Below are 15,157 nucleotides of genomic sequence, written 5' to 3' on the forward strand. Positions count from 1 at the left end.
TTTACAAAAGCATTTGATAGGCTGACACATGATAAGCTAATATTTAAGTTACAGCACATGAGTTTAGATGTTAGATTAGTGAAATGGATCGAGAATTGGCTGTTTGATAGTTATCAGAGTGGTGTAGAAGGGAGCAGGTTGAAGGAAGCAGAAGGTTACAAGTGAGGTTATATGGGGCACAGTATTAGGACCACTGTTGTTTATCTTATATCAGTGACATTATCAACAGATTGGAGGGGAATATTCAGTTGTTAATAGATAATGTGAAACTATGAAGGGTTATTAGTAATGGTACCAATGTGGTATCTTTGAGGTGGATTTTAATAAGCTGCACAAATGGACATATGAATGGGTTTAACGAAGTAAGGTCCCTTGCCTCCTCCAATTCCTTGAGGGGAGGAAATGGAGGAGGCAAGGGGCCTTGGATTGATGATTGATGGAAACTTGAAGTTTAGGGGACCTATTGCAAAGAGGATGCTGACCAGTAGAGATAGAAGAGTGGTGATCCCATTTATAAAGTTCTCATCGACAACATCTGAATTATTGTGCTCATATTTCGTCATTGGGATTTGAAAGGGATAAATTAAACTTGGAGAGGATATAGAGGCAGGTAATAAAAATGATTTCAGGACTATCCGATATTAGCTATGAGAATAGACTTGAAGGCATGTGAACTGCAGAGTTTGGCAGATAGGATAAGAAGTGACATGATTGCGACAATTAAATTATTAGTTTCAGAGTTGACACTGATGAATTCTTTCATATGATAGAACAAGGGAAAGGAAAAAGAATTAAGTGACCATTGCTGGAAGTTATGAATGGAAGTGGTGATCAAGCAGGTGAAGAGTGGCTTTTTTACATGAAGGGTGGTTGGAACTGTGGAATGCGTTGCTTATTATTATTATTACGGGCAACTCCAGGGAGTCCTTAGACTCATCTAGGGAGGCCCTAAACATCATGTCCACACAACTATACGACATTCTCACAGTATCTATCATACCTTGCCTTGAACTCGCTCAATGTCATAGCACCACACAACAGAATCAGGCAGCTTATTCCACTCGTTTACCACTCTAAAAGTAAAGAACCCAGCTCTAACATTGTTATTGTATCTAGACACTGACTGTCTCTTGCTAACCACACTCTTGCCCAGCATCCATAGATATCCTCTAGTTCTCCCACCACCAGTCCTGATCTCAAAAATATCCTCTGAATTAAACCTATAGAAAACCTTTAGCAATTTGAATGTCTCAATCATATCTCCCCATTTCCGTCTATCAACCAATTTCTGCAACCCACAAATCTTCAACCTGTTCTCATAAGGTTCATTCCATAAACCTACTACCATCTTGGTCACTTGGCTCCAGATCCTCTCCATCAAGAAGAAACCTAGATGACCAAATCTGGGCACAGTAGTCGAGATGAGGTCTTATCAAGGCTCAGTACAGAGGAACAATAACTTGCTTGTCTCCGCTCGTCAAAGTATTTTTCAACAACCAAGTGAGTTGATGAGCTGATTTAGCCACTTTTGCAATGTGCCCCCTAAACTTCATCTCCCTATCCACCAACACTCCTAAGTCCCTGGCCTCATCAATCTCCTAGAGTACAGTTCCACCAATGTGGTATACTGCTGCTAATCTTTTCACCCCAAAATGCATAACCTTACATTTTGTCACATTAAATTGACATCCATTCTCCTTAGCCCAGAACTCCAATCTATCCAAATCATCCTGCAAGATTTTGACATCTTCTGCATTCACTATTGCCCTGCCCAACTTTGCATTATCAGCGAACAAATGAACTGTTCCTCTTAGATCCTTCCCTATATCGTTAATGAACAAATTAAACAGCAGTGGTCCAAGAACAGAGCCCTGCAGCACACCACTATTCACAGGTCGTCTTTCGGACTCTACTCCTGAATAAACTACTCTCTGATATCTCTCCATCAACCACCCACCTGTCCATCTCACCAACCCTATATCCATTACCATATGTTGCAGTTTATGGATTTATAGTATCACTGTAAACCCATTACCCTTATCCAGCCGTCACTGTGTTATAAAACTTGAGCAAGTTACTGAGGCATGATCTACCCTTCACAAAGCCATGCTGTCCCCCCGTACAGTATTGTAAAAACAATCATAATTTAAAATTCTGAATATTTTTACGTATTGTTGTTAGTATGTTTATTAGTTTTAGTTTCATAACACGCATTATCGGCACTTGCAATGTGCCTGTTATTGAAATTAACGTTTTATAACACAGTGACGGCTGTGTTATAAAACATTAACGTTTATTTATGTTAGTATGTTTATTAGTTTTAGTTTCATAACACGCATTATGGGCACTTGCGATGTGCCCGTTATTGAAATTGTTCTGTCAAAAATGATATGTTAAGTAGTTGTTTGATGTGTGATTGACAGCTGACAAGGAAAGCATTCGGTATCTGAGTAACGGCTGTAAACAAGATAGCGTTCGGAAGGAATTTAGAACACAGGCCGGCAGATATTTAGATTCAGAGGAACTTGAGTTTTTTTTATGTGACAGTCGGAGGAAAATTAATAGCATATTCTGAAAAAGGAATCGTGGAACTATTAGGTTTCAAAGTGGAATAAGTATTGATAAATAAAAGAGAAATATTGCTATAGGCGTTTTAAGAGGAATATTGGAGGAAATGCTAATTGGAAGATTTATAGGAGATTCCGAAAAGGAAATCGTAGAACTGTAAGTTTTTTTTTAATTGGAAGAGTTAAGACTGTCAATAAGCATTTAGTGAATAAAAGAAGAATTTGCTATTCACGTTCTAGAGGAATGTTCGAAAAAAAACTCTGATTAGAAAGTTTCATCTGTATTACGGATGCCGGATCTGACTATTATTTCTACTGAAAAAAAGAGACAGAATTGAGTCAGGAAGATTTAATGTGTGCTACATGAGTGATGAAAAAGGATCCTGTGAAAATGAAGAATAGAATCATATATCTTCAGAAAAGGGCCTTGACAGAGAAAGAAACTGGCTATGAACATTTTGTCATTGTGAAAACAAAGTGTTTAGTCTAGTCTAAGTGTAAGTTTATTTTTAAAAGGCCTTGGATCCAATTAATTTGTAGTTAGTTATGTAATATTTGTTTGAAGTGTATATATATTGTTTTTGTTATATTAAATGTGTTTATTTTGTATTTTGGTCTTGAGTCAGTGATTTTTTTTGATTCTGAAAGAAATAGCAAAAAAGAGGTCTTTGCACCAACAGGAGTGAACCCTTGTGCATATAATAATATATAGATACACTCGGAAATAAATTAAAAATAATTGTTGAACAGAGATCATCTCTATGGTAGGATTAATATTATGATAATATCCTTTCTATATAAACATCATTAAATTAACTATATCTCATTTTCATCAATCCATTCCTGTATTTTTCCTTGACTACTTTCTCCAAGACCTTGACAACGACTCCTAATATGCTGATCGGTCAGTAATTTGCAGCAGTAGTTTTGGATCCTCCTTTATGCAATGGAACTATTTTCCCCTCTTTCCACACCTTTGGGACTAAACCAGACCCGAGACTCAGATTAAACAACATGGTCAAGGGCACTGATAATTCTTTAGCCGCTTCATGTAAGACCCGTGCCGGTATACCATCCAATCCCACAGATGTGTTCACATTAAGGTTCTGTAATAGACTAGTCACCTCCACTTCATTCGTCACAATTCCTGTATAAACTAATGGTTCCTTCATGGCGAGATCATGAACAATAGTGAGTTTAAAGTGGTGTAATAGACTTTATGTTGTCTAAGATGGGCCTCTCACAATGAGTCTTGTGGCTCCATGGAGGTCCTAAATAAGAATTATAATAAAGTAGAAAATGCTACAATTGTTGTTATTCATAACATCTGATGTCTAAGCCTATCTAGACATTGATGTCTTTTTTGATAAATCACTTATTAATTTTTTAATAACAGCTACTCTGTGTAAAACACAACTTGATGTGGACATTATTTCCCGTGATTTGCATTTTTTTCTCGGGTTGCAATACTGATTTTCGAATCGATTTCGGTAGAAATCTGCACATTTCTGTTCCCAGATGGCATTGCTTTTGGCTGTAGTTTCGTTTCCACCATCACGGTGACTTGCACACTTGCAGCAGTAATGTAGTGATGAGCGATACAGTGATTTTTCAATCACAGTATGAATTGATATTGCAGAATTTCTGCTACGTAATTTAGTGTGAAAGTTGCTTTTAAGTTGCGGTGGTGGTGGATTATCCATGTTAGTAACATGGAGAAAAAAGACAGAAAATGTATTTCGGTAGAAGAAAAGATGGCAATTCTGTGACGTGTAGATTGCATGCCTGAACACATGTGCATTTAGCAAAAGATCTTGGACTCTCCATGTCCACTTTGAACAATATGGTAAAAAACAGGTCAAGCATTGAACTCAATACAAAGCAATCTGGCACTATGTCAAAAAGAAAGAAAAGTAAAAACAATCAACTGCTAGTATGTAGACTCACATACTAGCAGTATGTCATCTTTTAGTCATTTTTTTTAATGTTTTTTTTTTACATTTCCTGCTATTTACACTTTTTTTCATCAGTCCCCTGAAAAGTATAAAAAAAAGGGGTTTTACTGTATATAGGATTCAGAAAGACTGTGATTACAGCTAAAATAATGACCACGTTCATTTGTTAATTGAAGCAGTCTGGTGAGTCTGCATTACAAAACTCACAAGCATGTCATCAACCCTCAAGAGAAAGGAGTATGTGAAATGACTATGACCCGTGTGAAGCTGAGCAAGTAAAATTTCCTCTGTTTGAAACCTGTGCAGACTGGACTGCCATAATTTAAATGCATGCTTAATTTGGTAAAGCTTGTTATAAATATTTCAATTTCAAGATGGCTGCCACTGGGATAAAAGTTTGTCTGATAATCTGCTGGTAATCAGTGTATAGTACAGGCAGATAGTGAATGTTTGAGAAAAGAGCTGACCTAGCAGTAGAATCTGCAGTATCTACTCTCTTATTCATCACCTATATGGAATGCATTATGAAAAAAAAAAAAAGCCATTAAATCTAGCATCTAAATTTGAGAAGTTATTTCAGCTCTTTATGATGATGATGTTATACTCTCTTACATCACTATTATTATTATTATTACCCAAGACCCCATGGAGTCAAAGACTCATCTGGGAGGTCCTTTTATCATACACACAGCTCATCATACCGTGCTTTAAACACACTCAAATTCTCTGCAGACACCACACTCTCAGGCAAGGCATTCCAATCATTCACAACTCTGCATGAAAAAAACCTGCTTCTCGCACCCTCTTTATACAATTTCCAGGGATGATCTCTGGTCCTCCCCTGATCTCCCACTGTTTTCTGTATAACTTCTCCAACATTGATCCTATAACAACCCCTTACTAACTTGTGGGTCTCTATCATATCTCCCCTCTTCCTCCTGTCCACCAGACTCTGCAAATTGCATCTTCTCAATCTTTCCTCATATTCGACATTCCAGAGGTTAGAAACCACGTTAGTCACTTGCCTCTGGACCCTTTCCGACATCTCTTTGTCCTTCTGGAAACCAGGTGACCAAATCTTGGTACAATAGTCCATGTGTGGCCTATTCAAAACCTTATACAATGGAACAAGAATCTCCCTACTTCTACAAGTCAGTGTCCTCTGCATTCCCAGAAGCCTTTGTGTTGTCTTCACAAATCACAAAATGTGTCCCCAAATCTGCAGTATCTACTCTCTTATTCATCACCTATATGAAATGCATTATGAAAAAAAAAAAAAGTCATTAAAACTAGCATCTAAATTGGAGATGTGATTTCAGCTCTTTATGATGATGATGTTATACTCTCTTAAATCACTACAAGTCTATAAGTTTCCACAACTAAATTGGTGTAATAAATTTGGCATGAAAATTAGCAATAAAAAATTGAAATAAAGAGCCAATAGGCTTCACTTCGGCAATGCAAAATTATTCAAATTAAGTGGATATTGAATCCCACATTATTTCTTAAATGAATAAGAAACTCTAAAATAGGAAATCGAAGAGTTTCATGTCGAATATAGAACTATATAAAGTTTTAGCGAGTCCAAGCATAAGCCAACACCTGGTAGCATTTTGGCTTATGCTTGGACTTGCCAAAAATTTATATAGTTCTATATTCGGCATGAAACTCTTAGATTTCCTATTTTTGAGTTTCTTATTCGGCTAAGAAATAATGTGGGATTCAATATCTACTTAATTTGAATAGCAATAAAAGAACAAAGACTATGACAATAGGAATACTGAAAACACCAGCTGTATCAGCTGGTAAGCTTAGCATAAAACATGACATCTATTTAGGCATAATTTTAGTGAAGATAGTAAATTGACTATGGTACACAACAGTATTAGCAAAGCTGGTATATTAGGAGGCCAAGTGAATAAATTTATATGGCATAAGAGAAAAAATAGTTAAAACACTAAAACTAGCTGCACACAAAGCTGTGTTCAAACTAATTTTAAATTACTGATGAGAAAGTTATGAGAAAAATTAGGGTAGTGAACAGATTGTATCATTGGCATTATATTAAAAATGAGGATATTTGGAAAGAACTTGATATTATTAGCATTTAAGAATGTGTGTGTAAAGCTAATCTTATAGTCACTTTATTCAGAATTAATTTTATTTATTTTTTTTATCTGATTCACAAACAAAAGGTTGCAAAAAACATTCCACAGTAGTGAAATGTGTGTGAAGAAGAAGAAGAACAAAGAAATTTGTTGATTATTTTTATTTTATTTAATGGCTGAAGGAAGTTGTAATCTTTGGCAAAGACAAAGTGATGAAGGCTGTTCTGGAGAACAGAGATAGATCGAATGAAAGAGGAGGAGAAGTTTTTTGAATAAGTTAGGAGGTGGATGGTATTAGGAAGATGACCAAGCAGCTGCTCTTGTTCTTAGAGTTTTGGAAGAAAGTGGAGGAATGACAGTGATCAATTCAGCAGAACATTAACCATGTAGTATCTGTAGAATAAGCATAAGACAGAAACTGAACTTCCTTGTGAGTGAGTGAGAGAGAGCGAGAGAGAGAGATTGATTGGAGTGATTCTATGAGAAAAGGTTCATCAATTAATCTGATTATCCTCTTCTGAAAACAGCATTAAGTAATGGTAGTGAGGATTTGGGTGCACAATCCCAAATGCACAAGCAGCATTCCATGTTTGGGAGGATCTAAGATTTATACATAGTAGTTGTATAGGTGAAAAGTAGTGCCTTGCATAGAGTTTTTTATTGCAAGTTTCAGAGCTATGGTTGAGATTTGTGTCAGGAAAGGTGTAGGTCAGCTCAAAAAAAGAAATCTGGTCATGTTTTGATATGTGTTAGCAAAAGGAAGGGGGAATCACATAAGATCTTTCTTGCAGGAAATTAAACAGGACTGTGTTTTAGCTTTGAAGTTCAAAAGATTATCCTCATCCCACTGAAAAATAGTATACAGCATTCATTATGGACCACCTTGAGGCTTCTCAGTGGGTACTACAAGGTTTATGAAGTGAGAGGAAAAAATGGTGTATAACTGTCATTAACACATATATGGATAGATTTGAAGTCTGTGAGAGTAGGTGATTTATGCATAGGCAGAAGAAAATTTGTTGACCCTTGGATATTCCTACAATGATAGAGAGATCTGAGGAGAGAAAACTATCTCCCATGACACATAGTGAGTTACCAAAAAGTAAGCTGGTGACCAAGTTGCAAAAGGCTGAAAGCCCAGCAAATTATTTAGAAATGTCAATAGTGACCACATCAACTTTGGGAGAGATTATCAAAACAAATGTTGAATGCCAGAAAAAGACCTACAGGAAGACAGAAGGAGGTGTCAAATAATAATAATAATAATATCAAATTTATTTACAAAAGAAAATAGGTAGGTAACTACATAATTAAAATTCAATTTTCACTGTCTGAATGTATGAAAAATTCATTATACTCTGGTTTTGTAATTTCTTCCGGTATATCGTCATATAAATTGTATTCGTTTTCTCCATCACATTTAGAATCAATTTCGTCATCATTGTAAACAAAATCATCTTCCGAGCCATCTAATTTGTTAGATATAGCACATTTTTTAAAATATTTTATTACTGTATCTGGTTTTATTTCATCCCATGCTTTCGCTACCCATTCACACATAGTTACCAAAGACGCATGTCGCATTTGTCCTCCTTTTGTGTAACTTTTCTCTTCTTCTTGCATCCATGCATTCCAGTGTTTTCGTAAACTGTCTTTAAATGGCATGTTTATACAAACATCCAACGGTTGCACTAGTGAAGTTAATCCACTTGGAATCACTGCCATATTGGTATTATTCTCTCTTAATAAAGCTTTTGTGCTCTCCGTTAAATGGGATTTGAACATGTACCACACTAAAAGACTTTGGAATTTTTAATGCACCTTGTCATGTATTCCAAATATTTTTTACCCACAGCTTAACTCCTGCTTCGTCCATCCAACCATTCTCATGAACATGGACAAAAACGTTTCTTGGAATTTTGATCTTTGGCATTGTTTTTCTTTTAAAAATTATCATAGGTTTTAATTTAGTACCATCAGCCATACAAGCAAGTATAACTGTGAAACGGCTTTTTTCATGTCCAATTGTTTTTAAAGAAATAGTTTTCCTTTCAATTCTACTGTTCTATTCCCGATCATGTCAAACATAACTGGAGTTTCATCCATATTTCCGATTTGAGACAATAAATAATTTTTTTTGCTTTCATTTAGCAATTATAAATCTTGGAAAACTTAATAACTTATCATCCAAATCCTTTGGCAGCTTCTGTGTGATATTTGTTTTTAGTCGAAGCACTAAATTTTTCCTTTCCATAAACTGGCTACACCAACTCACTGTAGCTTTGAAGTTTTTGCTGTCCTTTTTATTTGCTTTGCCCCACTTCAAAGCAAATAAACGAACATTATTTCTCATTATAATGAGTCCATTTTGGAGATTTTCTCGAACCCAATCTGCAACATTATTTTCCAGAATAGGCAACTTACAAATTCCTTTCCGTAATGCGTACTTATTTTTTGGCATTTTCATTATTAAAGTTTCATTTTTTCTCCAATCGTGAACTAGTTTTTCATTTACTCCGAACTGACGTGTAGCAACATGGTTAGTATTTTCTTTTGCAAATTTAATCACTTTGCACTTAAAACTCATGTCATATTTCATTCTTTTAAAAGGAGCCATTGCACTTTAGTTCACTATTGGTCAACTGGTCAATATGAAATAAAATTTCTTTTGTCAATATGTATTTTATATCTTTTGCTAAAACAAAGAATGGAAGGACTAAAAAGACAGTTATGATCCTAGTGGTTGAACCACTAGGATCACCTGTATAAAAATTTTACTTAAAAAAACTGTCATAATTTTTATTTTTAAAGAAAATTTTCAAGTCGACTTATATGACGAGTATACTATAAATACTCAAATAAACTCAAAAAATTCAAATATTGACTTATACACCGGAATATACGGTAAATGTATTATCTAATGAGGTATTCCTAGGTTGCCTAATACTCCCCAAAGGCCTTCTCTATAAATGCTATCACATGATTTATACTAAAGTCTATAAATAAAAGATGGATCTGAAAAATTATATTTCCATTTTTTTCCAGTATTTATCTAACTGTAAAAATTTGATCAACTGTCGATCTATTTCTTTGGAATCTTGCTTGTTATTCAGCTGTATTTTCTTCAGCATAAAGTAAGAGTTCTTCAGTATAATATTGGATAAAATTTTGTAACCTGCTGACAGTAGTGATACCCCCCCCCCAATAATTTTTACATTAATTTCTGGTTCCCTTTTTATATTTTATATACTGGAATGATTAGTGATTCTTTCTATTCTGTTGGTATCGCTACTTTTTTCCATATTAAATTTGCTAACGTATGTATATTAGTAGCTAATTCACTTCCCCCATATTTAATAAGTTTTTTAATATTTAATAGTAAGCTACTATTTCATCAATACTTGCTGACTTTTTGTCTTTGAGGTGCTGTACACTCTCTTTTATTTCAGCTAGTGAAGATTTAAATATTTCTGAGTTACAAATATGATAAGTATTCAGTTGAAAAGACTCAGCATGTTCATCACAATTTAAGAGTTTATTAAAGTACCCTCTCCAGATGTTTGCTATTTCATCTCTAGTGGCTGTGTTTGTCCATTGCTATTATTGTTCTTTTCATATGTGGGCCAGGTTTTGCTTTAGAGTTTCATAGAAAATTTTTTTGGATTATTTACAGAAAAAAGTATTTCTTGATTTAATTTGTTAACGTAAAAATTTTCTTTTCTGATGTATGATTATTTTATTGGCTTCCTTGCTGCTCTCTTTGTATCTCTGAGCAGCATGCACATCAATTAGATAATTAAGCCAAATAATTATTATCTTTTTTCTTTTTCTTTACTACCAGTTCACATTCTTCATTAAACCATTTTTATGCTGTATTTTACTTTGAATTCCAATTGAATTTTCTGCTTCTACTTTGAAGGTATCCTTGATATGATTCCAAATATTTTCAATATTTTTATTATCTTCCAGCTGCATATGTTTTAATTCACACTCATATTTTCTTCTCTCTTCAGTTTTAACTAGTTTGTAAATATTGTATCACAGTTGTAATAAGTTTAGTTTAATCCTTTATCCAAGTGTGAGCAAACAAAGTTTGCGCCTGAAAGTATCTTCAGGACTGGGGTAAGGTAGTGCAACACCAGGCAACTCATTGCAAAGGTGGAGAAAGCTCTCATTACTCCTATCTCAGCCTTAATGCATAGCATTAAGCATATCTGCAAGGAGATGTGCTTTGCATTATGGGAGATACTGAAATAGGAGTAATGAGAGCTTTCTCCACCTTTGCAATGAGTTGCCTGGTGTTGCACTACCTTACCCCAGTCCTGAAGATACTTTCAGGCACAAACTTTGTTTGCTCACACTTGGATAAAGGATTAAACTAAACTTATTATAGTCTAACCAAGTGAAAAATAAACTCTCTGTATCACAGTTGATTTGCATGTGCTGAAAAAATTTACTGTTTATTTTAGTCTTACAAATAGCACCAATTAAAAAATGGTTACTATCACATTCAGCTCCTCTAAAGCTTCAGATATTCTGAATGCAATTCCTATATCTTTTATTGATTATGATATTGTCCTATTTGATTGAATGTATGTTTATCAGGAGATTTCCATGTTTGTTTGTACATATTCTTCCCCATAAACACAGTGCTGCTTATTATTAAATTTGAGGATGCAGCCAAATTATTTAATTTTTCTCCATTAATATTTGTCTCTTCATGAAGACTGGTTTCCAATAATTTTTTAATGTATTTCTTCTTTTCCAATTTTTGCACTGTTATCTTCAAATTTTTTCAAGGATTAGTTCCAGTATTTATAGAATTCATCTTTTATTTCTTCTTTCGCAGCTTCTGTAGGTGCATGTATATTGATAAAAGTTACCTTGAACAATTTTGCTTGTACTCTTAGTCTGCTTATTCTTTCATTTTTCAATTGCAAGAGTTGGCAAAATATCTCAGAGGATTACTTGGATGCTGAAGAACACATTGACAAGTAAAGATAGGGAGGTTATTATCCCTCTTTATAAGGCTATGATTCAGCCACATGTTGACTACTGTGCACAGATTTGGTCACCAGCATTTCTTGGGGATCAGGAGATAGTGGAGAGGATTCAGAGATGAGTGACCAAGCTGGCAACAGGTCTGTGGAATGTTCCTTATGAGGATGGGTTAAGGGTGTGTGGGTTGCAGAGTTTAGCTGAGAGGCAGAAGAGAGGGAATATAATAGAATCTTATAAGTTACTAAAGGGCTATAAGACTGACACAGAAGAAATTTTTCAATACATGGGAAGGGGGAAATATAGGAGGAAAACAAGTTGGAAGTTGTCTAAGAGTATGGTTAGTAAAGGTGTGCAGACTAGGTTCTTTACTTGGAAAGTGATAAAGGAATGGAATGGAATGGATTGTCAGGGGTGGTTGTGAGCACCCCAGCAATGAATAGGTTTAAGGAGATATATGATAGGTATTGTGCTAATGGATAGAGTGGTTCTCCTGAGATGAGTCTTATGACTTCATGCTTTGGCAAGTAGTACAGGAGTATGGAGTGGATGGCCAACTATTAGCTGCCATCAAGTCCCTGTATGAATGCCCTGAGTTTTGTGTCAGGGTAAATAGCACAAAGTCTGAACTTTTCATAGTCTCTGTTGGCCTCTGCCAAGGATGTGTTCTGTCACCCCTCCTTTTCATAATATTTATGGACTGGAATGATAGGCACAGCCAAGGCAGTGAGTGTGTCAGAATTGGAAGATGTAGCATTGGACGTCTGCTTTTTGCAGATGACCTGGTTCTGCTTAGCTCTTCCACAGATGACCTCCAGCGGACTCTGGATAGGTTTGTAGCTGTTTGTGCAGAAGCAGGAATGAAGATCAGTGTGGCCAAAACTGAAACATTTGTGGTCTCAAGATAACCATCCCAGTGCACTCTACATGTGAGTATTGTCCCACTGAGGCAGGTGGAGAAGTTTAAATACCTTGGGTCCATATTCACGAGTGATGGAAAGTGGGACGTAGATCTAGATACTCGGATTGGCTCAGCAAGTGCAATATTGCGGGAACTTGGCCGTTCGGTAGTATTGAAGCAGGAGTTAAGCCAGAAGGCAAAGCTGGCTGTCTTCGATACAGTCTATGTCCCCATCCTCACCTATGGTCATGAGAGTTGGGTAATGACCGAGAGAATGCAGACACGAATCCAAGTGGCTAAAATGAGGTTCCTTCGAGGGGTTGCAGGGCTGACAAGCCTCTGCAATTCGGGAAACCCTCAATACTCAACCGCTGCTTCTCCATGTTGAGAGATCACAGTGACATTGGTGCGGGCATCTGGTCAGAATGCCACAAGAGAGGCTCCCCAGCAGGCGGCAGGCCACGTGGAAGGTCAAGGACTTGCTGGATAGATTATATCCAAAACCTTGGATGAACACGTTTGGGAGTCCCACCAGGACACCTGAGCTTGGTGGCAAAGAATCGTGATCATTGAAAGTTCCTCTTGCTGCTGCTGCCCCCACAACCCAATTAGGAAAGGTGGGCTTTGAAGATGAATGAATGAATGAATTCAGTAGGGCAAGAATCTACTTTTTTCATCAAAATCTTAATGAAATCTTACTGGTGATCATATGAATTACAATACACCCAATTCTCCATTTACATGGTAGATTGGTTCCAGAAAAAGCCGTGTAAATGAAAACTGTGTAGAAAAAAATACTGTGCATGTGAAAAATAGAAGAATGGTTCCAGATGTGAAAACCGAATACAAACAATAAGTTATTTTCAAACGAAACATATGAAAATCATTGTATAAAACTCTATTTAATTTTAATGGAATATTTTTTTATTTTAAATACTTATTTAAAGTATATACTTATGTATCTTTCTTAAAGAAAATAGTGTATCACTAATAAAACAGAAATTCGTAAAAGCCCAAACACACCCGTGCATATGGTTATTTTTATTCGCTGTCACTTTCTGATATAGCCGCAATCTTTTGTGTGAGACTGGAATTAATGGCGAAACATTTTCTTCAATAAAAGGAACTAAATTAGCACTAATTTCCAATAACTCTGAAGGTTGATCTTTTCTTACCACTAACACTGTAATTAATAGTTAAGAGCCTATTTTTGGCTAGATCTTTGTATAATTCTTCAGATCACACCATACATGACTTCAGTTGATGTTTAAATTGTTCAGCTCATTCAGTATTTGGATCATGTGTAAGAAAATGACTTTGCAATTTACTAGCCATTTGAAGCCCTTCTTTAATTAATCCTGCAGTGAGTGAAATCTCTTCATCATCATCATCACTTCTTTCTTTTTTATTGACATTCTCAACAACAGCTTCTATTATTTCGTCATCACTAAAAGCCTTGTCAACCATCAATTCTTCAATATCTGCAGACAAAAAATCATCAAATCCTTCTCTGCCAACTGCATATGCTAATCTGATGATATTGGGATATTCAGTTGTATGCAAAGGTACAGGGTTTTCCTTTTTCACACATTCTACTTTTGAGAGAAACTTGTGACATGAAAATAAGAATTATCTACACATTAGCACAAGAAAAGTATATTTAATATACTGCCAGATATTTCAGTTTGAAAATAAACTATCATCAGTGGCTTGACAGAAAACAGTTTTTTACAAGGTATAATACAAACAGTTGATCATTTAAAATTAGAATGAGCTGCATGATGTTATTATTATTATATGACACCTCCAGGGAGTCAAAAAACTCATCAAGGGAGGGCACCTACTCTCTCTCTCTCCCCACCAACCACAACTACTTTCATCACCTACACCAACGCTATCTACCATCAACCACAAACATCCATGCCCACGGCCTTTTGGCTGGAGAACAGATATGGTCTCCACATATGTTACATCATTAATCATGATATCATTTCACTGAAGAAAGGTAAACATAACAGTGCAGAATAAATTACATGTATAAATTTACAATGTCATACAAAAAACATACATAAAATACCTTATTTAACAGAACTGAATTCAAACAGAAATTTTAAAAAAATAAATGCCATTCGAACCGTGTTAAATCAAAATATAACGCATAAAAATAGAATTGCTTTTGTTTTTCTAAACTGTGTTATTTCGAAATTGTGTTAAAAAAAGCCATGTAAAAAGAAAATTAGCTGTATATAAAATCCAAGACTGGTATAAACAAATAGACAATTTTACCAATTGTCTCATATGTTTGTTATGGATGTTTTCCTCATATATGGGAAAACATCCATAAATTGCAGCAAAGAAAACACCTGAGGTGATTGCTTTGTCTACATTATACAAAAGTAATGAGTATAAGTATATGACAAAATATACATTTTGAAAAGAGATTTTGGAGGGGGTCATCTTATAAGCAGCATATATGGTAGATGATCACAGTTATACAGATGACCCCCCCCCCCCAGTTACAATGACTTGAACTGCAATCTCCGAGTATTCATGGCCTTTTTTATAGAATAAACAAAATCACTGTAATAATCTAAACTTATATTTATGACAAACAAATCCAGCTAAGTC

The 15,157-nt window shown here is 35.4% G+C and overlaps 1 protein-coding gene across 1 annotated transcript in view; it reads right to left on the reverse strand.

Moving 5' to 3' along the window:
- Positions 1-15,157, reverse strand: part of rdgB (retinal degeneration B) — a 608,184-nt gene that overhangs the window by 266,774 nt on the left and 326,253 nt on the right. The window lies entirely within an intron of this gene.

This window comes from Typopeltis vanoorti, chromosome 4 (assembly GCF_054136105.1).
Source record: "Typopeltis vanoorti isolate ZY-2024b chromosome 4, IOZ_Tvanoo_1.0, whole genome shotgun sequence".
In the NCBI taxonomy this organism is placed as follows: domain Eukaryota; kingdom Metazoa; phylum Arthropoda; class Arachnida; order Uropygi; family Thelyphonidae; genus Typopeltis; species Typopeltis vanoorti.